Source organism: Schistocerca cancellata, chromosome 6, assembly GCF_023864275.1.
Source record: "Schistocerca cancellata isolate TAMUIC-IGC-003103 chromosome 6, iqSchCanc2.1, whole genome shotgun sequence".
In the NCBI taxonomy this organism is placed as follows: domain Eukaryota; kingdom Metazoa; phylum Arthropoda; class Insecta; order Orthoptera; family Acrididae; genus Schistocerca; species Schistocerca cancellata.
The window spans coordinates 98408471-98435829 of NC_064631.1; the positions used below are offsets into that span (position 1 = coordinate 98408471).

At 44.9% G+C, this 27359-nt stretch overlaps 1 protein-coding gene across 4 annotated transcripts in view; it reads left to right on the forward strand.

The window, feature by feature from the left end:
• The window catches only part of LOC126190763 (hemicentin-1-like), a 1169490-nt gene extending 1145444 nt beyond the window's left edge, over window positions 1–24046 (forward strand). For all 4 annotated transcript variants that reach the window (XM_049931283.1, XM_049931286.1, XM_049931285.1 and 1 more), the window contains one exon: window positions 23827–24046. The gene's annotated coding sequence lies outside the window, so the exon portion shown is untranslated. The remainder of the gene's footprint in view (window positions 1–23826) is intronic.
• Window positions 24047–27359: the final 3313 nt, after the last annotated feature.

Consider the following 27359-nt stretch of genomic DNA (forward strand, 5'->3'; position numbering starts at 1 on the left):
TGCAAAAACATGGCTTATAAAGTGACGTAGCGAGGAGAAATATGCTGTAAAGTGTCTCCGTTATCATCCGAGAACCCCGTGCTGTAACACTGAAGCACAAGCAACTTTTGTTTGCACGTGAAATCTGGTCTGAGGTGTAAAATGAATTTTACGTTATTTCAGTTTTACATTAAGGACTACCTAAATTTCACTGATCAACAGATTTCTTTTCTTATGAGTTCCGTGCCGTGTCGCAGAGGAAAATTGATCTTATCGGAGCACAAAAATGCGAATATGTTCCTGTTTTATCAAAGGAATATGACTGAAAAGTGGACTCAGCATCTTTAAAAATTATCCCAAAAATTTTGACATGGGAATATATTCGCGTTTTTGTGCTCTGAGAGAAGGGACAGGCAGTGAGAAAGAGACGGAAAAGTATTAAATACTGGAAAATAGAAGGCAATGGCTGTATCACAGAAAGAGTGGAGGAATCAGTGGCAATGTGAGAGAAAGAGAGGGACTCAGGGGCAGTGGAACACAGTTGGCAGTCACAGAACAATGCGAGCAAAAGTGAAGGAAACAGTGCCAGGAAGGGAGGAATAAAAAGAAAGGGAAAGCGAAAGTGGATGAGAGTCAGTGATAATGAGAGACGGATTACGTGATAATGACGACGAGGAAGAGAGAGACAGTGTCAGCGGGGAGAGCCAGCAGCAGTAGGAAGGAAGGAACGAGGTATTAGCGGTAAAAGAGAGCAAGATGTAGACAATGACAGTGAGAGGAGATAGTAGTAGTAGGACAAAACAAAGGAGGCGGTGGCTGTGGCTTAAGAGACAATAACATAGAGACACGAAGAAATAATGACAATGAATGTTGAGCAAAAACGGCTGAGAGTGTATGGGTGTAAGTGACTTACACGATGGACTACGGGGTGTAAACGAGCTACAGCTAGGGGAGCTTGGGGGAGTTTAAGATGAGCTGCATGCTAAAAAAAGCGGGAGCATGTTTGCATGCTTCAAATTTTGGAAAAATTTTTAAAGGTGCTGAGGAAGTTTGACTGAGGCAGTTGATACCCCAATTTTTAGTCAGTCTTTTAAATAAAAGGGAACGTTTACGCATTTTTTTGTGCTCCTATAGGAAAATTTTTGCTTCTGGTTGGAATATACTGGGTGAAAATTATAGGCCTATATGAAAGAAAACATAAATTAGTCACAAACTACGTCTAGCACACACTTTATTCAACATGTAAACGTCACTGCGGATATTCTGATTTACGTTATGACATGTTCGATATGCCTGCCATTAAATGGTTCAAATGGCTCTGAGCACTATGGGACTTAACATCTGAGGTCATCAGTCCCCTAGAACTTAGAACTACTTAAACCTAACTAACCTAAGGACATCACACACATCCATGCCAGAGGCAGGATTCAAACCTGCGACCGTAGCAGTCGCGCGGTTCCGGACTGAAACGCCTAGAACCGCTCGGCCACCGCGGCCGGCTGCCTGCCATCATTGGCGATGATGTGTCGCAGATGAATAGCGAAATTCTGCATTAACCGCTGGAGTGTCGGAAAATCGATGCTGTGGTTGACCTCCTGAATGGCTGTTTTCAGATCAGAAAATGTTTTGGGGCTGTTGCTGTACACCTTGTCTTTATTATAGCCCCACAAAAAGGCGTAGCATGTGTTCAGATGTGTTGTGGTCCGCAGAATGTGGCGACCAATAGAGGCCGATGCCTCTGAATACCCCAGAGCCAGAATGCGGCTCCAGACATGCCCCTCTAGGACATCACACTCCTACTTCTATGGGGTGGAGCTCCGTCTTGCATGAACCACATCTTGTGGAAATCAGGGTCATTTTTCGTAACGGGGATGAAATCATCTTCCAAAACCTTCACGTACCTTTCGGTAGTCACAATTATTCTGTGACTGAACACTGCACACCACACAGTTACCCGTTGAGAATGAAGAGACTTCTCTATCGCGAAATGGGAATTCTCAATTCCCCAAATGCGCCAATTTTGCTTATTGACGAACCCGTCCAAATGAAAGTGCGTAAGTGGGATTCGACGGTAAACCAAACCATACTGAGCATACAAACTCCAAACATGTCCCACAGCCAACCGTGCAGTTTGAGCGTCGTAAAGCACACCGGTCAAAAGTTATGACGATTTTATTTCAGGTAGTTCAATAATTGTCACCCGTATCCAAACGGGGGATTTTGATTGCTAGTGCTGCTCTGTTCGTTTTTGCCACATGAGAGTAGCTCATGGGGAGCCTCACCAACATATTCAGAAAAGTTAAGATTTCTTGACACAAGTGTTGATTCTCAAAGGACTTAATGTTCATTACTTCTTCTTCTTCTTCTTCTTCTTGCGTTACGGCCTCTGTAGGAGCACGAGTAGCCCCTTCGTGGACTGCATCTTCCTCTTCTTCTCCCAGAACCTCTTCATTCTTTCTTTTCATCTCGCCCGCTCTTCTTCCGAGATCTTCAGTGTCCGTTTCTCCTGTCGGCGCCACGGGCGACACACTAATCTTTTCCTGTATTATTCTCTGTCATTGTTCTCCGGCATATTGTATATTTGTTCCTCCAATTTTGCTTTCATTGGACCTTGATCCCCAATTCCAACCAGTCCTTCCGAAGTTCAACAACCCACTTGGTTCCTGTCTTTCCCCTTGCCCTCCCTGTTGTTTCCCATACCCTCTTCGTCATTCTGTCCATACTCATCCTAACTACATGTCCAGCAAACCGAGCCCTTTAGAGTCTAATTTCCCCAGGTATTGTTCTCATGTTCCGGTACAATTCCTCCCTAGGTCTTCGAATCCACCTCTCTCCACCTCTTTTGGGACCTAGTATTTTTTCAGTATTTTTTCTCTTCTTTCTCTAGTTGTTCTGCCCCATTTCTTCCTAATGTCATCGTCTCAGCAGCAGCATACCCCACCATTGCCTTGTAGTGGCTTATCTTTGCCTCCGTGGATATATTCTTTTTATTGTGTATCTTTCTCGTCATGCTGACCTCATCTTCTTTATCCTATCTGTTATTCCCTCCTTGCTCCTGTTTCATCCTGTTATAAATACTCCCAGGTATTTAAATTTGTCCACCATTTTCACAGTGCCTTCCGGTCTTTCCCAGTCTGCAATGGTATTTAAAGTCTTTGTCTTGTTATAGGCGATCCTCAGTCCCACCTTCCTGGCTACCTTACTTGTCGAGTTTGGTCTATGCCTCTTCTTCCGTCTCACTATTGCTATGTCGTCTGCAAAGGCTAGGCAGTCCACTTGAGCCCTGTTGTCCTTTTTGTCCCCCACATGGTCTTTGGTATTCCCATTTCCTCGTTTATTGCTCTCCACTGCCTGATCACTTCGTCCAGTGCTATATTGAACAACAATGGTGACAATGCATCTCCCTGTTTAACACCAGTCTTGATCTCAAATTCTTCTGACAGTGCTCCTCTGAATCTCACCCCTGCTTTTGTGTCTGTCAGACTTTCTTTTATGAGGTCTTGTGTAGTTCCATCAAGTCCACTGTTCTTCAGGATCCTAAGGCCAGTACCAAACTATCAAATTTCTTTGTCAAATATCTTTGTCAAATATCTTTGTCAAAAATCTTTGTCAAAGATATTTGATGGTGTAATAGGGAACTTTGTCAAATGTCGTCCAATATTTGATCAAATCTAGTGTCTCGCTGTAGATTTGATCAAAGAAGTTGCTTGTCTTCTGTTCGCTGCAGTGTGACATGCTACCAAATGCAGCGTTCTGTCGTCTGTAGTGTTTTTATAAACATTGCCGGTAAATACAGTTGGTATGTGCTGACAACTACAAAATTAACAGAGATGTATGAAGCTGATTAGGCGCTTTACAACATGAGGCACCCTGAATACCAAAATAGATTAAGAAGATTGGAGAACTGACCTGACCTAACCTAACCTAACATAACCCTCTCCTGTAGCAAGGAATCGGAGTGTTACAGTGAGCCTGTGATATGCAGATGTAGCAGTTCTTAAGTGAATATTGTGCTTTGTGATATGAGGATACACTTCACTGAGCACATACAGAAATGTATGCTCATCCATTCTTAAGTAATTAATGTATGACTTGACGTCCTCCACTATAAGCTCACGTAACAGGTTTTGTTGAATGCTTTTATCGAGTCGTCGTAAAACCCATGGCTTCAGCCAGATTAGATTAGTTTTTCGTTCCATAGATCCGTGCTGAGGAGATCCTCGTGGATGTGGAACATGTCAATTTTTTTTTTCAAGCTGAAATAACAATACTAATACTATGTATATATACAATACATCATTTGTTTCTATTAAAAATTTCGTCAATGGAGTAGAAGGAGTTGGCCACTAGTAAGTCTTTCAGGCTCCTTTTAAACTGATCTTTATTTGTAACTAAATTTTTTATGTTTGCTGGCATATAATTGAAGATGAGTGTTCCTGACTAGTGGACCCCTTTTTGAACTAAAGTAAGTGCTTTTAAGTCCTTGTGCAGATCATTTTTGTTCCTGGTATTGTATGTATGAACTGAGCTGTTTGTTGGAAAAAGAGATATATTATTTAGGACAAATTTCATTAAGGAGTTAAATATACTGAGAGGCAGTAGTTAGTACACCCAGTTTTTTGAAGAGGTTTCTACAGGACGTCCGTGAATTTACTCCACAAATAATACGTATTACACGCTTTTGGACTCTGAAAACTTTTATTTGACTTGAAGAGTTACGCCAAAATATTATACCATGTGACATTACGGAAAGAAAGTCGGCAAAGTATGCAAGCTTTCTCATTTCTATGTCGCCTATGTCTGCCAACACTCGAATTGCAAATACGGATTTGTTAAGACGTTTCTGCAGTTTTGTGGTGTGCTCCTCCCAACTGAGTTTATTATCAAGTTGTAATCCCAGGAATTTAAGACTGTCAACCTAGTATGTACGGTTCCTTTTTTTCCCCCACTTCTCTTAGGCATGTGCACACAATGCAATTGTGATACATGCAACTGCTGCGGTTAATAACAAGTTGTTGTTGTCAACCATCTTGAACTTTGACGAAAAATATGATGACAGTGTAATATCCCCTCTAGCGCTACGTCAAAGAGCTTTGTCAAATATATTTGACGGAATGTTTAATCACAGCTTTGATCAAATCTTTGACAAAGAAATTTGCTAGTGTAATACTGGCCTAACAATAAAGGGTTATTACAAATGATTGAAGCGATTTCACAGCTCTACAGTAACTTTATTATTTGAAATATTTTCAAAATGCTTTGCACACACGTACAAAAACTAAAAAAGTTTTTTAGGCATTCACCAATGTTCGATGTGTGCCCCTTTAGTGATTCGGCAGACATCAAGCCGATAATCAAGTTCCTCCCACACTCGGCGCAGCATGTCCCCATCAATGAGTTCGAAAGCATCGTTGATGTGAGCTCGCAGTTCTGGCACGTTTCTTGGTAGAGGAGGTTTAAACACTGAATCTTTCACATAACCCCACAGAAAGAAATCGCATGGGGTTAAGTCGGGAGAGCGTGGAGGCCATGACATGAATTGCTCCACCACGACCGATCCATCGGTTTTCCAATCTCCTGTTTAAGAAATGCCGAACATCATAATGGAAGTGCGGTGGAGCACCATCCTGTTGAAAGATGAAGTCGGCGCTGTCTGTCTCCAGTTGTGGCATGAGCCAATTTTCCGCGGGCTACGCGTGAAACTTGCCCGCACTCGTTCAACCGTTTCTTCGCTCACTGCAGGCCGACCCGTTGATTTCCCCTTACAGAGGCATCCAGAAGCTTTAAACTGCGCATAACATCGCCGAATGGAGTTAGCAGTTGGTGGATCTATGTTGAAATTCGCCCTGAAGTGTCGTTACACTGTTATGACTGACTGATGTGAGTGCATTTCAAGCACGACATACGCTTTCTCGGCTCCTGTCGCCATTTTGTCTCACTGCGCTCTCGAGCGCTCAGACGGCAGAAACCTGAAGTGCGGCTTCAGCCGAACAAAACTTTACGAGTTTTTCTACGTATCTGTAGTGTGTCATACCATATGTCAATGAATGGAGCTACAGTGAATTTATGAAATCGCTTCAATCATTTGTAATAGCCCTGTACTTACAAATGAGGTACTGCATTCCCTAGCACGCCGGTCGGATACCCCGTAACCGAACACCGCTTCAGTCTTGCTCTTTGCCCTAGTTCTGTCTTTTAATACTACTTATACCGACGGATGGCGCTCGCTGAAGGGTGAGAAATGTCAATCACGTGTTGCGTTTGTGGCGCTACTTTTAATGTGCGCGCTGGCGCCAGTGTGTCACCCAGCACAATGCTGCTGCTCGCCCATTATGTCGGGTCACAATGCGAGCGGTGGGGTCGGGGGCAGGGGGCGGAAGAGGACACAGAAGGGGGAGGCAGCCACACGGCGCCTGCGGGTCGCCCGCACCGCACGGGGCGTTAAATTCGAGTCGCAACGCGCAGCCGGTGGGAGCCGCTCGGCGCCAGTATTTAACGCCAGCGGCCGCCAGGTGCGACCCGCTTTTCGAGAACATATTTACTTTCTCGCGCGCGCTCGCGGAGCTAAATTTTCCTCGCGAAATGGCTGCCATATTCGCCATTGTGCGACCTGAATCCCGCGCAGGCCACTGTTCCCCTGCAAAAGAGCTGAAGCGGCAATGTGAGGCTGCTCTTTTAATTTCATTTTTGTCACTCCGCACCCCGAGCTCCACAGTTGGTTGTTTCGGTTGTACGAGTTCAGAATCAAAGGGGAACTGGGTACAATGTGTGGGAGCTCGTTGAGAAAATAGTTTTGTTAAGGCTAGGTAGGTAACGGGAAAAGTAACACGAAAAATGGTGAAAGGCTGTGTCTTTATCGTCCTGTGAACTACGGAGTCGTCTGAAACGGAAAGGATGCGAGACGAAGCGTCAAAGGAAACGCAATGTTGGCGAGGGCTGCTCATTAAGAATCTCCTGTGCCGCATTACTCAAGCTTTAACAGCTAATGAATCCGTTCTCCACTCTACATTCATACCAAAGGAAAGAAAGGATGGTTTCAACTTAAACGCTCCTTTGACAATAAAATAATGAGGTAAAAAAAATTATGTCAGCTGGACACAAATAGTGGTAGAAGGAAAACACAGACTCCATTGTCTTAGAAGGGGCTCTTTTTCTGTTCGTCAGACCCAATTTTACACCCTTCTGCTGCTTTACTGGCATTGATTGGTAATGAATTTTTGTCCTGATTTTTTTTTCGGTGCGTTATTCCTACTCCAAGTGTTCTGTTTCTGCAACGATCTATTTTATTGTTTCAAGTTTAGCTTTTTACTACGACTTCATCTGGTTAATCTTTTTTGACCTGCCCATAGAATTTTATTCTGCGTATTTTCGTACCTGAATAAATGTTGACACACTTTTCGATATGTGCGGCTGGTCCCGGCGGAGGTTCGAGTCCTCCCTCGGGCATGGGTATGTCTGTGTTTGTCCTTAGGATAATTTAGGTTAAGTAGTGTGTAAGCTTAGGGGCTGATGACCTTAGCAGTTAAGTCTCATAAATTTTCAACTTTCAACTTTTTTCGATTTACTTACTGAAGTTCAGTTTGTATGGTCCTCAATCTGTATTATTTGCACCTAAAATTTATTTGCTCTCTTTCCGTTGCTTCTGTTTGGATTTTTTAATGTCTCTTTTTACATCTAAAGTAAAGAGACTCTGCATCAATGATGATGTTATAATGTTACACTTTGTCTATTTTGAGATGCATTTTTTGTTGTTGGTACCGGTTTTAAGTTTTAAATCTGCTTCCATTTTCTGAGAACGAATTCGTAGTCTTTCCCAGACCACTTTCCTGCATAGTTGTCGCATAAATAATTTAACTAAGAAACATTATTTTGTGAATTATATTGAAAGTGTTGGCCAGCCTACCAGTGCCTAGGAATACAGCTTGCAATGCAACATGAAGTCTTCATCTTATTCTTTTTTCCTCAACGTTTATCCCTCTAATGAAAGCGTTTCTGTCCATCTATGATCAATTAAGAGGGCGAATCGAAAATTAAGTTAAACTAGTGATAGGGTTCCTGCACTTAACTTAGGATCCACTTAGCATCTCATAAATACACGAAACCCTCGGTTGCCAAATTTATCTTTATTGTAATTTTAATCAACGTGGAACTCATAAAAAGACAAAACATGGAGGCAAAATGTACACATCTAAACGCTACTTAAAAAAGGAATAAAGTCATTTAAATTTGTTTCTGCAAGAGGAGAATACAATGTTCCAATTCGAACCTCGCTAACACTTACATTTAATTGACATTAAATATAACAAAGTAAATAATCATACATTTGACGAGAACACACGAATGACACTATCAATCTTTACAGATGAGAATACGACTATATCAACGAAGTTTCGCGCCCTGGCAAGGGTGATACTTAACGTCAACATGTAAGGTGATTACAGTAAGTCCTAATTCCACTCGACAAACGTAGTAACGATATAAGCGAGACAAATGTACTGAAGGAGGATAGCCGGATGTGCCGTAGTAAAAAGGGCCACTATCAACCCCGTCAGGACGCGACCCACATGAACACGTCAGTTTCAGCTACCTGCAACATACACAGAGTCATTTATCTTCTTAAAAAACAATTAACATGAGAAGGCACAACGCGTAACACACTAATAAAATAAAACGACTACTTCACAGAAGTAGCTCCTCTTCAGACAAAGCAAACAGCAGAATATTAATAACACGTAAAATACTTCTAAGGTACCACGTAATAGAATATCGTCTTGAGCTCATAGAATACTCAGTTTGACTTGCCTGTTTATAGGTCTTACAACTCATCAGTGTCAGCTTAAGCAAACCCGCGAATACAAAACTCGAAAAATGACAGGAATAATGATTTAAGCCACTGACAATGCTAGACTGCCACACAGAGGAGACAATATTAATTTACAGTGGCACACAACCGACCTTACATCTCCAATTTACTACAATCAGAATCAGAATAAACAATTTTGTGTATAATAATTTCTTACAGTACCACGACAACCTCCGAATAACACTTATTACCCAAGGTAGGTGCTGGTATCGAAAGGCAACTTTAGTAATACAGAGTTCGAGTGTATTAACTTATTGGAAGGGTTTCAACTTTACATCTCTTTCCACATGGCCCTCTGTTTACACCCTTCTATAACTTCTGCAACTAAAGATGGGCGTATAAATACACATATAACTGAGACAGATTTAAGCAGAATAAAACAGTACCTTAGTATGGCGCAAATGGCTTCATTTGCTTTACACGTGGGATGTCTTCACAATTCAGTAATTCCGAAATACACTCCTGGAAATGGAAAAAAGAACACATTGACACCGGTGTGTCAGACCCACCATACTTGCTCCGGACACTGCGAGAGGGCTGTACAAGCAATGATCACGCGCACGGCACAGCGGACACACCAGGAACCGCGGTGTTGGCCGTCGAATGGCGCTAGCTGCGCAGCATTTGTGCACCGCCGCCGTCAGTGTCAGCCAGTTTGCCGTGGCATACGGAGCTCCATCGCAGTCTTTAACACTGGTAGCATGCCGCGACAGCGTGGACGTGAACCGTATGTGCAGTTGACGGACTTTGAGCGAGGGCGTATAGTGGGCATGCGGGAGGCCGGGTGGACGTACCGCCGAATTGCTCAACACGTGGGGCGTGAGGTCTCCACAGTGCATCGATGTTGTCGCCAGTGGTCGGTGGAAGGTGCACGTGCCCGTCGACCTGGGACCGGACCGCAGCGACGCACGGATGCACGCCAAGACCGTAGGATCCTACGCAGTGCCGTAGGGGACCGCACCGCCACTTCCCAGCAAATTAGGGACACTGTTGCTCCTGGGGTATCGGCGAGGACCATTCGCAACCGTCTCCATGAAGCTGGGCTACGGTCCCGCACACCGTTAGGCCGTCTTCCGCTCACGCCCCAACATCGTGCAGCCCGCATCCAGTGGTGTCGCGACAGGCGTGAATGGAGGGACGAATGGAGACGTGTCGTCTTCAGCGATGAGAGTCGCTTCTGCCTTGGTGCCAATGATGGTCGTATGCGTGTTTGGCGCCGTGCAGGTGAGCGCCACAATCAGGACTGCATACGACCAGGGCACACAGGACCAACACCCGGCATCATGGTGTGGGGAGCGATCTCCTACACTGGCCGTACACCACTGGTGATCGTCGAGGGGACACTGAATAGTGCACGGTACATCCAAACCGTCATCGAACCCATCGTTCTACCATTCCTAGACCGGCAAGGGAACTTGCTGTTCCAACAGGACAATGCACGTCCGCATGTATCCCGTGCCACCCAACGTGCTCTAGAAGGTGTAAGTCAATTACCCTGGCCAGTAAGATCTCCGGATTTGTCCCCCATTGAGCATGTTTGGGACTGGATGAAGCGTCGTCTCACGCGGTCTGCACGTCCAGCACGAACGCTGGTCCAACTGAGGCGCCAGGTGGAAATGGCATGGCAAGCCGTTCCACAGGACTACATCCAGCATCTCTACGATCGTCTCCATGGGAGAATAGCAGCCTGCATTGCTGCGAAAGGTGGATATACACTGTACTAGTGCCGACATTGTGCATGCTCTGTTGCCTGTGTCTATGTGCCTGTGGTTCTGTCAGTGTGATCATGTGATGTATCTGACCCCAGGAATGTGTCAATAAAGTTTCCCCTTCCTGGGACAATGAATTCACGGTGTTCTTATTTCAATTTCCAGGAGTGTATATTCAACAACGCGTGAGAGCAAGACGTCGCCGTGGTATCAGCCATTTATTTCACATAAGTTCCTGCACAGACACAAGGCAGGCGAAGCCTTTTCACATGCAACAGTGGCGAGCATCACACATTTCCTCCGTCACGCCATAGCCACATCTCAATTTAAATGGCCAGTCACAAGAACCTATACATGCACTCGCAGCAGAAAAACCCCAAAACACAACAGTGCACCACCGCGATACCAAACCCGAGGTCCCATCAAGTCACTGCCAGGATCTCTCGCTGACCCTGCCAATAGCGCACTGGCGTCGTACCACAGGCCTCACGGTAAACGTCAGAAAGCCACCTCCGACCCTGCCAATATCCACTCCGCTGTCTCTGTTCCCTCTCAGTTAACCATACGACCACCGGCCTGAATCGTGGAAGGCAAAGACGGTGACCCTCTCGATGGCAGCGATGCCATTCTAAGTGCGAGAACACTGGTGCCAGCCGCGCCACGGCTCAACTAGCTCACCGCGAAAGCACGCTGTGTGTCGTGTCCTTGGATAACGTCTGGCACGTGACAGCAGCTGCTGACGTGTTCGATAGGACAGGTGATGTGGTATCCCGTAGCGTTGTTTGTGCAAAGCGGGCTAGGCTCGATGGAGCGTCTACTGGACGTTCAGTCCATATACAGGGTGTTTCAAAAATGACCGGTATATTTGAAACGGCAATAAAAACTAAACGAGCAGCGATAGAAATACACCGTTTGCTTGCAATATGCTTGGGACAACAGTACATTTTCAGGCGGACAAACTTTCGAAATTACAGTAGTTACAATTTTCAACAACATATGGCGCTGCAAGTGATGTGAAAGATATAGAAGACAACGCAGTCTGTGGGTGCGCCATTCTGTACGTCGTCTTTCTGCTGTAAGCGTGTGCTGTTCACAACGTGCAAGTGTGCTGTAGACAACATGGTTTATTCCTTAGAACAGAGGATTTTTCTGGTGTTGGAATTCCACCGCCTAGAACACAGTGTTGTTGCAACAAGACGAAGTTTTCAACGGAGGTTTAATGTAACCAAAGGACCGAAAAGCGATACAATGAAGGATCTGTTTGAAAAATTGCAACGAAGTGGGAACGTGACGGATGAACGTGCTGGAAAGGTAGGGCGACCGCGTACGATAACCACAGAGGGCAACGCGCAGCTAGTGCAGCAGGTGATCCGACAGCGGCCTCGGGTTTCCGTTCGCCGTGTTGCAGCTGCGGTCCAAATGACACCAACGTCCACGTATCGTCTCATGCGCCAGAGTTTACACCTCTATCCATACAAAATTCAAACGCGGCAAACCCTCAGCGCCGCTACCATTGCTGCACGAGAGACATTCGCTAACGATATAGTGCACAGGATTGATGACGGCGATATGCATGTGGGCAGCATTTGGTTTACTGACGAAGCCTATGTTTACCTGGACGGCTTCGTCAATAAACAGAACTGGCGCATATGGGGAACCGAAAAGCCCCATGTTGCAGTCCCATCGTCCCTGCATCCTCAAAAAGTACTGGTCTGGGCCGCCATTTCTTCCAAAGGAATCATTGGCCCATTTTTCAGATCCGAAACGATTACTGCATCACGCTATCTGGACATTCTTCGTGAATTTGTGGCGGTACAAACTGCCTTAGACGACACTGCGAACACCTCGTGGTTTATGCAAGATTGTGCCCGGTCACATCTCACGGCCGACGTCTTTAATTTCCTGAATGAATATTTCGATGATCGTGTGATTGCTTTGGGCTATCCGAAACATACAGGAGGCGGCGTGGATTGGCCTCCCTATTCGCCAGACATGAACCCCTGTGACTTCTTTCTATGGGGACACTTGAAAGACCAGGTGTACCGCCAGAATCCAGAAACAATTGAACAGCTGAAGCAGTACATCTCATCTGCATGTGAAGCCATTCCGCTAGACACGTTGTCAAAGGTTTCGGGTAATTTCATTCAGAGACTACGCCATATTATTGCTACGCATGGTGGATATGTAGAAAATATCGTACTATAGAGTTTCACAGACCGCAGCGCCATCTGTTGTTGAAAATTGTAACTACTGTAATTTCGAAAGTTTGTCTGCCGGAAAATGTACTGTTGTCCCAAGCATATTGCAACAAACGGTGTATTTCTATCGCTGCTCGTTTAGTTTTTATTGCCGTTTCAAATATACCGGTCATTTTTGAAACACCCTGTAGGAGGTGCGTGCAACGATGAGATTTCTAGGGGCTACACGGCTCATTTGTACTGATATCCATCGTGAAATAACTGCTGCATATGGAGAGCACACAGTCTCTCGCCCAGGCGTTGCAAAGTGGCCTAAGCGATTTAACACCGGACGCACGGATCTCTCTGAAGAACATCGCGAAGGAAGGCCCGCTACGTCCAGTACCCTCGCAACTGTTGACCGTGTGGATGTGTTCGTTAAAGAGGATCGGCGCATAACACTTAAGGAAACTGCCAGTATGCTGAACATTTCAAAAATGGTTCAAATGGCTCTGAGCACTATGGGACTTAACATCTGTGGTCACCAGTCATCTAGAACTTAGAACTACTTAAACCTATCTAACCTAAGGACATCACACACATCCATGCCCGAGGCGGGATTCGAACCTGCGACCGTAGCGGTCACGCGGTTCCAGACTGAAGCGCCTAGAAACGCACGGCCACACCGGCCGCCGCTGAACGTTCTCCATTGATAACAAGCACCTTGGACATCGTACACTGTGTGCCAGATGATACCCACGACTGCTCACTGATGTTCACAAGGGACAGCGATTCCAACCGTCACTGGCATTTTTGGAACGGAATTCTGTGGAAGGCAACGAGTTTCTGCGGCGAGTCGTGACAGGAGATGGAACGTGGTACCACCACTTCACCCCGAAACAAAGAGAGCATTGATGGAGTGGGTGAACACCACCCCAACACAACAAAAAAAAAACCAAGGTCCAACCTTCAGCGGGAAAGGTGATGGCGACAGAGTTCTTTGACATGGAGGGTTTGGTGCACGTAGAATTAATGCCGCAATAAACTCTGCTTCCTATTGTCAAACATTGCACAGTTTGCGTAAATCAATTACAGAAAAGCGCCGGGTGAAATTGAGCGCCGGTGTGATTTCGTTGCACAGTAGCGTAACACCATTCTCGGCCCACCAAATGTCAGAACTGCTGCAGCAATACAAGTGGAAGGTAAGGCAACATCCTCCATACAGTCCAGACATAGCGCCATGCGATTATCATGTGTTCGGAGAGATGAAGGAGGATCACGGTGGATAACGATACCGTAACGATCAGGAGATGAAAGCAACTGTATCCACGCGGTTATATACTACTGGGGGTGAAAAGTTGGTTATCCGTTCCGAGAAATGTTTTGAGTCTCTTGGAGACTATGTGGAAAAGTGAACTTTAAACGTATGTTGCAATGCCGTGTTGCGTATGTGTATGTGGTTTAATTAATGGCCATATCTTGGAAGTGTAACTCACTTTTTGATTCGCTTTCGTATTAACTTAACAGAGGTCGTGTGTGCCATATTTGTGAGAAATGTTTAAACTTCCTTGGCCGCCTATTCATATTGGTGTAGTTTGTATGAGAAGCAACTGAACAAACAGCACACCATTTGACTGGAAAAATTAGGAAAAGGCTCAAAATTGTGCTCAGGTTTTACAGTATAGAAGAACATCAATGGTCAATTCAGTACACTGTCTCACTACGCAGCGCTCAGCACGTCAGTTTAAATTAGCAGCTAAGGGACTGTTGTATATCAATAATTACAAACAGTTTCCGGCTTACTGGTTAGGTAACAGACACTACAACAAATTGTCACATTTTCTAAGGACATACAATAGCCTTTCGAAAGGTGGATTAATATACCGCTGCAGTGAGAGGTGGAAACGACGCGGCAAGTAACCAAGTCCCGAGAAACCCTCTGATGTATTGACATACAAGGGAGATTAGAGTTTGCCGGCCGAAGTGGCCGCGCGGTTCTGGCGCTGCAGTCTGGAACCGCGACACCCCTAAGGTCGCAGCATCGAATCCTGCCTCGGGCATGGATGTTTGTGATGTCCTTAGGTTAGTTAGGTTTAAGTAGTTCTAAGTTCTCGGGGACTAATGACCTCAGCTGTTGAGTCCCATAGTGCTCAGAGCCATTTGAACCACTTTTTTGATTAGAGTTTAGTGTCTCAGTCGACGATGAGGTCATAGGAGACGGAGCACACGCTGTAACTCTTTGGCCGTGGCTTTTAGAAACTAACCTTCAAAGAAAATTGCATCTGTCATAACTGATCTATGCACAGCGTGGAAAACATGCAGCTGGATGGTAGACGTAAATCTGAGTCTCGGTGTTCTCCAATGAGAAACCAGTGTGTTAACCTTGGAGCAGTCAATTAAGACCAAATTTTTCTGGAAAGAAATTCCTGCCACTCTCTTTCTGGTTAAGATTCACAGTTATTTTGAAGCACTCCATCGCCTTTATAGCCACCGATGAGTATATCATGCAGGACTGGTGAAGCATATGATATGGTTCAACTGTATAACATGCGGTGGATTGCAATCTCTTATTCCGTAAACGCACCGTCCTACAAGAGTCAAAAAGTATGTTGCTTCCTCCAGCGCGTATCTCACGAAAATGCCATGAAGGAATATTTAGAGGGGTGAGAACTTATAAGGGTTCCTACCACCAATGGTTCTTCCCATGCGCAACTAGCAGCTGGAGATGGAAAAGGGGAAATGAGGGTGGTGCACAAAGTAGGAGTCGCCGTACACTATAAGGTGACTTCCGTAAATGTAGATGTAGATATAGATGTGAGTTGTTGCACTTACTCGAGAACCATGCCGCAGAGCACTGCAGATTTTCGAATGTTGTCTTCAATCGAAAGAAATAGGACCAAGTACGTGAATTATCTGGAAGCACGCATTTCACTGAGCAGTGATTCACAATTCGTTTTACGCTGAAGAGCCAAAGAAACTGGTACAGACGCGCGGAGTGGCCGTGCGGTTTGAGGCGCCATGTCACAGATTGCGTGGCCCCTCCCGCCGGAGGTTCCAGTCCTTCATCGGGAATGGGTGTGTGTGTTGCTCATAGCACAAGTTAGTTCAAGTAGTGTGTAAGTCTAGGGACCAATGACCTCAGCAGTTTGGTCCCTTAGGAATTCACTCACATGTGAACATTTGAAACTCGTACTTGAGTCTAACATCGACCAGGGCCCCCTCGAGCACGCAGAAGAGCAGCAACACGACGTGGCATTGACTCGACTAATGTCTGAAGTAGTGCTGAAGGGAACTGATTCCATAAATCCTTAAGAGTACGGAGGGTGGAGATCTCTTCTGAACAGCACGTTGGAAGGCATCCCAGATATGCTCAAGGACATCACACACGTCCATGCTCGAGGCAGGATTCGAACCTGCGACCGTAGCAGTAGCGGGGTTACAGACTGGAGCGCCTAGAACCGCTCGGCCACAGAGGCCGGCTGCACAATGGGCATGAATGGATGCAGGTGATCAGACAGAATGCTTACGTACGTGTCACGTGTCAGAGTCGTATCTATACGTATCACTCCAACTGCACATACCCCACACAATCACAGAGCCTCCACAGCTGAACATGCAGCCTCCACGGATTCATGATGTTTTCTCTATACTGGTACACATCCATCAGCTCGATGCAATTTTAAACGAGACTCGTCCGACCAGGCAACATGTTTCCAGTCATGAACAGTCCCATGGTGGTGTTGACGGGCCCAGGCGAGGGGTAAAGCTTCGTGTTGTGCACTCATCAAGAGTAAACGAGTGGGCCTTCGCCTCCGGAAGGCCATATCGATGATGTTTCATGGAACGGTTCGCACGCTAACCCCTTTTGATGGCCATGCACTGAAATCTGAAGCAGTTTACGGAATGGCTGCACTTCTCTAACGTTGAACGATTCTCTTCCGCCGTCGTTAGTCCCGTTCTTGTAGGTTTTTTTCCGGTCGCAGCGATGTCGGAGATGTGATGTTTTACCGGGTTCCTGATATTCACGGTATACTCGTGAAATCGCCGTACGGAAAATTCCCCACTTAATCGCTGTGTCGGATATGCTGTGTCCCATCGCTCGTGCGTCGAGAGTAACACCACGTTCACACTCACATAAATCGTGGTAATGTGCCAGTGCAGCAGCAGTAACCGATCTAACAACTACGCCAGACACTTGTTGTTTAATATTGACGTTACCAGTTGCAGCGCCTTATTCTGCCTGTTTGCATGTCTCTGCATTTGAATGCGCGTGCTTATACCAGTTTGTTTAGCGCGTCAGTGTGCTTTGCAGTGGTTACCGCATTCCATTACAAAGCTGAGAAAGCAGAGGAGATGCTCTATTCTGTCGCGAAGCTTATCCACCTTCTTTAGTGTCTGCAATCACTACTCCTCCCTGTACGCCACCACTTCATCCGACTGTTGTGAGGCCGTGCGGTGGAGAAAGGGATTTGGAGGGGGGGGGGAGGCGACAAGAGCATAAAGGAAGCATGATGTAGCACAGACTCTTATTTTGTAGGTATCACCTGTAAAAGATGACAAGGTATGCTGTCGGAATATCATGTTTCACCAACGGCTGCGCCTAGCTGGACACCGCCGCAGAGCAGGCGCTAAACGAAGCCTGGTGATGGGCAGATGCGCATTAGATTGCAGTTGCTTGCCTGAGCAGAAAGCCACATTTAGAATCAGCAAATCGTACAACAACAAAATCTGGAGCCTATGTGGCTGTCACTCGTATCCGCCCTCCCTCCTCTTTACAACAGAGAAGTCGATGATAAAGAACATTTCAAAATCACTCTAAACTACCAAAGAACTATGACCTCCTTCAGAACTGTGCTCTGAATCCGCAAGTGACGATTTGCAAACAAATACGAGTCGTGGATGCTATGTGTCTTCCTTAGACCACTGTTCTAAGGACGCACAGCATTCATACCAGTTTACAGGATAGAGCAATTCCACCCGGGTGGCGTCTTGTACTTAGCAGTAAACATGAAACAAATGTTTTCGAAAATTATTACTAAATTGATTTTTTGCACGTGTCGTCCTTGTCCCATTAGTCAACAAAAATTAAATATTCTTCGTCTTCATTTCAAATTAATATTTCAATTTGGAATAAAGAAGTATACAACTGGACCATTACATTCGTCCCCACTTTGATTAAAGGAAATTGGACTGAATTTGCTGAGTCGATGTTTATTGCCACTCTACTTTTAAATATTTATCAATTTCTACTTTTTAAAATAAATCTATATGTGTTATGTATATGCGCGTACGTCGAAGAGAGAAGTGTAAGTAATTCATCCAACAGCAAAAAATGGAAAATTAATTAATTATTCATTCTGTTAATTGAGATTACAATCTTTGAATTTAGACGGCCGCTGTGACCGAGCGGTTCGAGGTGCTTCCGTCCAGAACCGCACTGTTGCTACGGTCGCAAGTTTGAATCCTGCCTCGGGCATGGATGTGTGTGATGTCCTTAGGGTAGTTAGATTTAAGTGGAGCCATTTGAACAATATTTGAATTTAAATTTTTGCCATCTTATTTTTAATGCTTTGGGGCCTCGAATAAAGTTAACCTTAGTGAAAACATTTCAATTGCTACTCATTGAGAAACTGAAAACTGACTTACATTTATGTGACTGTCATTCATTAGTATGCTGAAAATCAGACTGTATGATTTAATTTACGTGGAACTGCACACCGATCTCACAGTTTAAAGAAATCTGAATCTGCCGCGTAATGGCGGCGAATTGTTGGCCGCCAGCAATCTTATTTCTCGAAGCTGCCACTTTAAATGAGATCTGAGAATGCTTAATTATTTGACATGGAGGTTCCCATTATTTCGTAAATAACCAAAAAAGCAATGTGTAATACACATATTATTCTTATTTCCCACAGAACAGACCTGCTTACAACAACGTAAGTAATAAGCGCCTACGTTCGGCTACATCCAGAGAGGAAGTTCTTTAATGTTTGATCTTGTATATCATTTCACGAAGAACATCTCAGTTTTTATTATATAATGTGGTATTCGTAGACATTAGGGCATATTTTCTATTCTTTGCCTAGATAACTGAAATTTCTTTACGATTATTCTCACGTAAACGGTGTTTATCACATTTTCAGCTTAACGTGTATTAAAAATAATAATCAGATGTCACCCATAATGTTGTTCACTGTGGTGCGTTTAACATTTTACGTTATTTAAAATGTTCATCCATATGGGGACACTATAGATGGGACAGACAAACAAGTTGGATGACTGCCGGTGAGTGTAAAAGGTGCCATGTACGCGAAGAACAGCGATGTTGCGGTATAGTAGTCTCATGTGTACGCAGATGTAGGATCCACCTCCTCCTCCGGGCCAAAGGTGTCTAATACTAAACATCTTAGAAACCGTAAATCAGTTGAAATGATAAACAATTACCCGAACATGTCACGTACTTACAATCTGATACAATGCTAAAACCTTCCTTATGCGTGTTGGTGGTAATACAGTCGTCACAATCCAATAGGTCCCTATGTTAGCCGCGTGGCCGAGCGGTTCTAGGCGCTACAGTCTGGAACCGCGCGACCGCTACGGTCGCAGGTTCGAATCCTGCCTCGGGCATGGCTGTGTGTGATGTCCTTAGGTTAGTTAGGTTTAAGTAGTTCTAAGTTCTAGGGGACTGATGACATCACAAGTTAAATCCCATAGTGCTCAGAGCCATTTGAAACATTTGAACCCTATGTTATTACATTATTTGAGGGTTGTCCAGAAAGTAATGCAGAATTTATTTCTTGAACAATTCATTGTTGAACGTAATGGGAATTACACACATGAAAGAATGCTGTTTTACCTACACACTCTATTTTTCCTCGTCATCTCCATTCCATTCCATGGCCTTCCACCAGCGCGAAACAAGTGCGTGTATGCCCTGTCGGTACCAATCCTTGTCTTAGTGGCGGAGCCATTGCTTCAGCGTGTGAAACCTCCTCATGGGCCTCAACACGTCTTCCACGAAGAAGTGGAAGTCCGAGGGGGCTAGGTCTCCCCGACTGCTGCAAATCGTGGAGCTCCGCCGAATCTCCTTCAAATGATCTCACCCTCTGTGCCCAGCGACTAATCGTACTTCTGTCGGCAGCAGATGCTCCATACACTCTGCACAAACGTTTGTGAATATTCCCCACAGTTTCTTCCTCTGCACTCAGAAATTCAATGACGGCACTTTGGTTGTAGCGTACATGAGTTACAGACGGAATTTTGTAACTGTCCTGCCACTAAGCTATCTGTCGGAAGTGACTGAAACTTGGCGCGCTCACTCAGGAGACTTCAAATAATACATACACTACTGGCCATTAAAATTGCTACACCACGAAAATGACGTGCTACAGACGCGAAATTTAACCGACAGAAAGAAGATGTTATGATATGCAAATGATTAGCTTTTCAGAGCATTAACACAAGGTTGGCGTCGGAGGCGACACCTACAACGTGCTGACATGAGGAAAGTTTCCCACCGATTACTCATACACAAACAGCAGCTGACCGGCGTTGCCTGGTGAAACGTTGTTGTGATGCCTCGTGTAAGGAAGAGAAATGCGTACCATCACGTTTCCGACTTTGATCAAGGATGGATTGTAGCCTATCGCGATTGCGGTTTATCGTATCGCGACATTGCTGCTCGCATTGGTCGAGATCCAATGACTGTTAGGAGAACATAGAATCGGTGGGTTCAGGAGGGTAATACGGAACACCGTGCTGGATCCCAACGGCCTCCTATCACTAGCAGTCGAGATGACAGGCATCTTATCCACATGGCTGTAACGGATTGTGCAGCCACGTCTCAAACCCCGAGTCAACTGATGGGGACGTTTGCTAGACAACAACCATCTGCACGAACAGTTCGACGACGTTTGCAGCAGTTGTTGATTCATTCACCTCGGAGCCCATGGCTACGGTTACCCTTGACGCTGCATCACAGGCAGGAGCGCCTGCGATGGTGTACTTAACTACGAACCTGGGTGCACGAATGGCAAAAAGTCATTTTTTCGGATGAATCCAGGTTCTATTTACAGCATCATGATGGTCGCATCCGTGTTTGGCGACATCGCGGTGAACGCACATTGGAAGCGTGTATTCGTCATCACCATACTGGCGTATCAAAAATGGTTCAATTGGTTCTGAGCACTATGGGACTTAACATCTGTGGTCATCAGTTCCCTAGAACTTAGAACTACTTAAACCTAACTAACCTAAGAACATCACACACATCCATGCCCGAGGCAGGATTCGAACCTGCGACCGTAGCGGTCACGCGGTTCCGGACTGAAGCGCCTAGAACCGCAAGGCCACACCGGCCGGCACTGGCGTATCACCCGGCGTGATGGTATGGGGTGCCATTGGTTACACGTCTCGGTCACCTGTTGTTCGCAGTAACGGCAGTGTGAACAGTCGACGTTACATTTTATATGTGTTACGACCCGGGGCTCTACCCTACATTCGATCCCTGCGGAACCCTACATTTCAGCAGGATAATGCACAACCGCATGTTGCAGGTCCTGTACGGCCTTTTTGGATACAGAAAATGTTCGACTGCTGCCCTGGCCAGCACATTCTCCAGATCTCTCACCAATTGAAACGTCTGGTAAATGGTGGTCGAGCAACTATCTCGTCACAATACGCCAGTCACTACTCTTGATGAACTGTGGTATCGTGTTGAAGCTGTACCTGTACACGCCATCCAAGCTCTGCTTGACTCAATGCCCTGGCGTATCAAGGCCGTTATTATGGCTAGAGGTGGTTGTTCTGGGTATTGGTTTCCCCAGGATGTATGCACCCAAATTGCGTGAAAATGTAATCACATGTCCGTTCTAGTATAATACACTCCTGGAAATTGAAATAAGAACACCGTGAATTCATTGTCCCAGGAAGGGGAAACTTTATTGACACATTCCTGGGGTCAGATACATCACATGATCACACTGACAGAACCACAGGCACATAGACACAGGCAACAGAGCATGCACAATGTCGGCACTAGTACAGTGTATATCCACCTTTCGCAGCAATGCAGGCTGCTATTCTCCCATGGAGACGATCGTAGAGATGCTGGATGTAGTCCTGTGGAACGGCTTGCCATGCCATTTCCACCTGGCGCCTCAGTTGGACCAGCGTTCGTGCTGGACGTGCAGACCGCGTGAGACGACGCTTCATCCAGTCCCAAACATGCTCAATGGGGGACAGATCCGGAGATCTTGCTAGCCAGGGTAGTTGACTTACACCTTCTAGAGCACGTTGGGCGGCACGGGATACATGCGGACGTGCATTGTCCTGTTGGAACAGCAAGTTCCCTTGCCGGTCTAGGAATGGTAGAACGATGGGTTCGATGACGGTTTGGATGTACCGTGCACTATTCAGTGTCCCCTCGACGATCACCAGTGGTGTACGGCCAGTGTAGGAGATCGCTCCCCACACCATGATGCCGGGTGTTGGCCCTGTGTGCCTCGGTCGTATGCAGTCCTGATTGTGGCGCTCACCTGGACGGCGCCAAACACGCATACGACCATCATTGGCACCAAGGCAGAAGCGACTCTCATCGCTGAAGACGACACGTCTCCATTCGTCCCTCCATTCACGCCTGTCGCGACACCACTGGAGGCGGGCTGCACGATGTTGGGGCGTGAGCGGAAGACGGCCTAACGGTGTGCGGGACCGTAGCCCAGCTTCATGGAGACGGTTGCGAATGGTCCTCGCCGATACCCCAGGAGCAACAGTGTCCCTAATTTGCTGCGAAGTGGCGGTGCGGTCCCCTACGGCACTGCGTAGGATCCTACGGTCTTGGCGTGCATCCGTGCGTCGCTGCGGTCCGGTCCCAGGTCGACGGGCACGTGCACCTTCCGCCGACCACTGGCGACAACATCGATGTACTGTGGAGACCTTACGCCCCACGTGTTGAGCAATTCGGCGGTACGTCCACCCGGCCTCCCGCATGCCCACTATACGCCCTCGCTCAAAGTCCGTCAACTGCACATACGGTTCACGTCCACGCTGTCGCGGCATGCTACCAGTGTTAAAGACTGCGATGGAACTCCGTATGCCACGGCAAACTGGCTGACACTGACGGCGGCGGTGCACAAATGCTGGTGGGTCTGACACACCGGTGTCAATGTGTTCTTTTTTCCATTTCCAGGAGTGTATATTTGTCCAATGAATACCCGTTTATCATCTGCATTTCTTCTTGATGTAGCAATTTAATGGCCAGTAGTGTACATAACGTTTCGCATTCGTAGCATTGTTTTCCGTTGAGAAAAAAAAATGCGGTACGTTACTTTCTGGGTAACCCCAGTAATGCGATCCATAATGAAGTCATGTGTTAGACGCATATGTCCAATAGTAATACGAACAGCTGATTCGTTGGAGATGGCTAACATCTCACAAATTCATCTTATGGTCCCCGGCCGATTCACATTCTCACCTAGCGTCAGCTGTCCGCAGCCCCCTTCGATGTCCTCCATACTGGTTAATATTTAGATTCACGTTGGAAGTCGGACTCGTAAATGTGGATCCGCATTGAAGGCTACTGATTCATTGCCCATCGAAGCGAATCAATTATATGAATGTATGTTCTTTCGGACATGTCCGACACCACGTATTCGTAAAAAAAGTCCGCAGTGTTGTGGCTCTACTTCTCGTCTTTTCTTTTCCTGTTTCGTTTTACAAGTTCGAAGCGGGTAAAACCTACCGCGAGGAAACTGACGAAAGTTTTCCACCTTGGTGAATCCAAGCAATCGTAGGGTGTGCTGGGAGTGAGAGAATTTTCCATTCGCCTGTAGGGCTAGCTACATCAGTTACATACTCATGTACCTGTCCGCAGTGCCTGCGGTCCAGCATTATACGCCCAGCGGTGCATCAGCGGGCTGCTCGCTTGCAGGCAGACTGGTGACCCGCCAATAATTTGGCCCTCAGCTCTCCAATTACACCGGCTGGCCTGCCCACGCCGGCGGCAGGCTGATGCCGCTAGTTGAATTAATCGCCGCGATTAATTATGGAGGAGGTGTGCTCGCTTCCTCGTTGAGCGGCGCTCTACTTGTGGTTGCAGGTTGAGAGCGGTCCGGGCGGACGGGGAACCGCCAGCTGCTGCGGTCTTCAGGCGATGCCAGCGCGGCGGCTGCGGCGGCGGCGGCGGCGGCGACGACGACGACATCGACGGCGCCTCACCTCCCCCCGGGAGGCCTGCAGTCACTCTCTACCTGTGGATCGACAATATTCGTGTGTGTGCGAGAGAGAGAGAGAGAGAAAAGAAAAAAAAAAAAGATATATAACGTTTCTATTGTCACAGATGTTTACAAAAAGTTGTAGGGAGCGAAGGAAGGAAATGGACCCAGATATGGTTATATTGTTAAGTCTTGAATTGTTCATTTCTTTTTTGTTATGTTTTCGGACAGATTTTAATAGAGCTATACATGCGAGCTGCATCGGGCAAAGCTTGGGCTGTTGCTGCAACGGACCCGGGAATCACCTGTCGATATCTATCTGCATCAAGCGGCTGACTTAGTTACCACGTTACAGGGTAAGTTCTCGAATAAACACTACCAAAGATGTAGAGGGGGCTTTGAGAGGCCCATCGTAATTTCAGGTACTATTCCTAAATATTAGCAAAGTGTGGGGAGATGTCAAACAAAATTAATTCCTACTCCACTTCCGAAAGAAAAAAAAATTCTACTGAAAACACAACAAAATTTTCGAGGTTCTAAATTCATTTTACAAATTCACAACGTAATTCCGCCACTGTTAATCGATCTGGAAGAATGGAATGCGACCGATACGATTTAATGACTACGTTTACGATTCTTCAGTTTCATGTCAGTATGTGCACCTCTTGTGATTGATGTGTTACCTCATCTGCATTGTACCACTATAAAACACTCTACTGAACATACCTCAATCAACACAGCAAGTTGTTGATTTATGTTCTGCACATCGAGGATATATGAAGGGTGTTACGTTTATTGTCTAGTACACATGGCGACATGATCCATAGTGAAATGTCACCTGTTTAAGGTAACCTGAACTTTTTCGCACAGACTTCTGTCGTAATGGGAAGAAAACCACAGGAAAACATCCGGTGTCTTCGTCGTTTGCTCTACGCCGGGCCTTAAGATCATTAAAGCGACACTACCCATCTCCATTAAAATTCTTGTTCCATACTCGAAAGGGTGATTTTCTGCCAAATTGTGTTCCGAAGTGCTTCGTACTTTTACGTCCGATCTGGTTTCAGTACACGTCTTCTCAAACTTCATTTGTTTCTCTTGCAACACTATTATTCCAGACGCCGTTTGAGATTTCTCTACTGTCGTATCAATAAGGCACATTTCGTTCTGATTTGAGTGGAGGTTAGATTATTGCGTTGTGAAGTTGTAAAGTAGCTTTATAAAGTCGCTGTCATTTAAATGGTCCATTGTATCCTGAGTTAATTCGGAAAATCTGACATACCTTTATTTTTTTTATTTTAGAAACTTAAATAGTTCCCCATTTAATTCGCTTGTGTGGAGGAGAACTAGTTTGACATGACGCTTAAGAAGTTTTAACAAATCTATACCTCATCTCTCCACACTAACCAAAGTGAAAGAGGCCTACAACTCGTCTTCTATGCCTTTTAGAGGAAAAGAAACTATGCTATAAAAAGGGCTGAAGAAAAACTATAAAAACTGTTGTGTATCAGGATAAAAATAAAAACTGTTGTTTATCAGGATAACAATAAAAACATGAGTTTATATTTAATAAGTTTCATCTGTATGAAGTATAGTGAAAAGTTAACTTGTACGACAGTTTTACCGTAACCTTGTAGAGATTAAATAGTTTTGAGCTCATTGTTAATTCTTGAAGATGTATAATGTCTCTCTGCTATATGTTACTTATTCTAGCTCAATGTTTCTAGTCGGAGAGAGATGAGTACACCTTATTTTGAAGAAAGTAAATAACGAAAATCAGAAAACTCGGCCGAATTTGTGTTATGTAATGTTTGATACTGAGGAAGCATTTTATAAACAAGGAGTGTGCTAATGTATTTCACGTTTTTGAAACAGGCATTGCTTTTTGTACTGGCACAACGCTAGAGGAATCATTGAGGTCGTTACTATATTATTTGTGATTTAACTGTTCTAGTTCGGCACTGAGTGCTAACTGTAAAACCTGGTATGTAATGGAGAATACACTACAGGAATCATTGGCGTTATTATTAAATTATTCGTGATTTAATAGTTCTGGTTCGCCATTGAGTACCGATTGCAAGACCTTGGATTTAATGGACAGAACATTACCATTTGTATTACTCTTGCATTTCGTTCTCAGTACAAGACATGTGCTTCATACTGGAAAATAATTTCCAACTCTAACATCTTAAACTCCATAATGTGTAACATGAAATATGAAAGAAATGTCTGGGCATGATGTATTCTTCCACAGATTAACAAAGAAGGTATATTGTAAATGATTTTCAAACATGTGTATTAAAAATTTGTTTTACAAAAAAAAGGAAATATCAAATACTTTATAGTGGTCTAGTCCCAGCTCCCTTGTATTCCTTTCGTCCGTGGACGAAGAACATAAAGTAATATGCAGTTTCATAATCTGAACTGATCCTGTAGTTTTCTCTAAAACTTACTTGACGCAGCAGTCCGTATCCCATGCTTAGCTGATCCAACAAACTGGGACCAAGCAGTGATCTTTAAGGTAAGTTAATATTTATACGATCAGTGATTTCACTCAATCATATCCACAGTGTTACCACTGCCCTTCCTTTAAACAACAAAAAAGATACATTTCATGATAACAGTGTCAATTTCCCTAAATGTCTTTTAATGATACTTAATACGCTACCAACATTGAAACAATATTCATCAAATGCGCCGAAGAAAGACAGTCTCCCTTAGAAGCTAGTAGAAAAATGTTAAACAGGAGATGAGGATACACATTCTTGGGCAGTCGACAATCTGTTTTCTACAGTCAATATTTTTTCTCACATGACCGAGAAAGGTAAGGACCAAGTGTAGACGCCCAAGATTTGTTATATACATTGGTGATATAACTCTAAGAAATTGCCGTATACGGAAACAAACATGCACAGATATATGACTGAAATTATCTAACTATGTGTAACTCATTTAGAGCAATAGAAAATCATCATTTTCTTAACCGCTGCAGGATCGTGCACCACTCTTCAGGTCATACGTACTACACTGGACTGAAGAGTAAGTTGTACGTATGTTAATCACTGTAGCAGTTAATCAGTGGAAGTTTAAAATAATAAAAAAATTAATAGTAGCCTACTTTACTATTGAGGTGATATTTCCGTATTTTTTAATATTAACAAAGCTACTATTCAGCAAAAAAGTACTGTCGAATGTTTCCTTCCCTTCATGAGTCAAATCTCACCAATTTTTGACTGCGAATGAAAAAGAAAAATTTTATTGGTTCTAGTCTCTGTGATTTACATTAGGTGGAAATATTTTATTTTAGCTGTTTAAGAAAAAACGATGTATTTCAATTAACTACGTCAACAGCATTGAAAGTCCGCTTGAAGCTCTTTTCACGCGTCTTACATTCCAAGTTTTCGAAAGTAATGGAAAAACC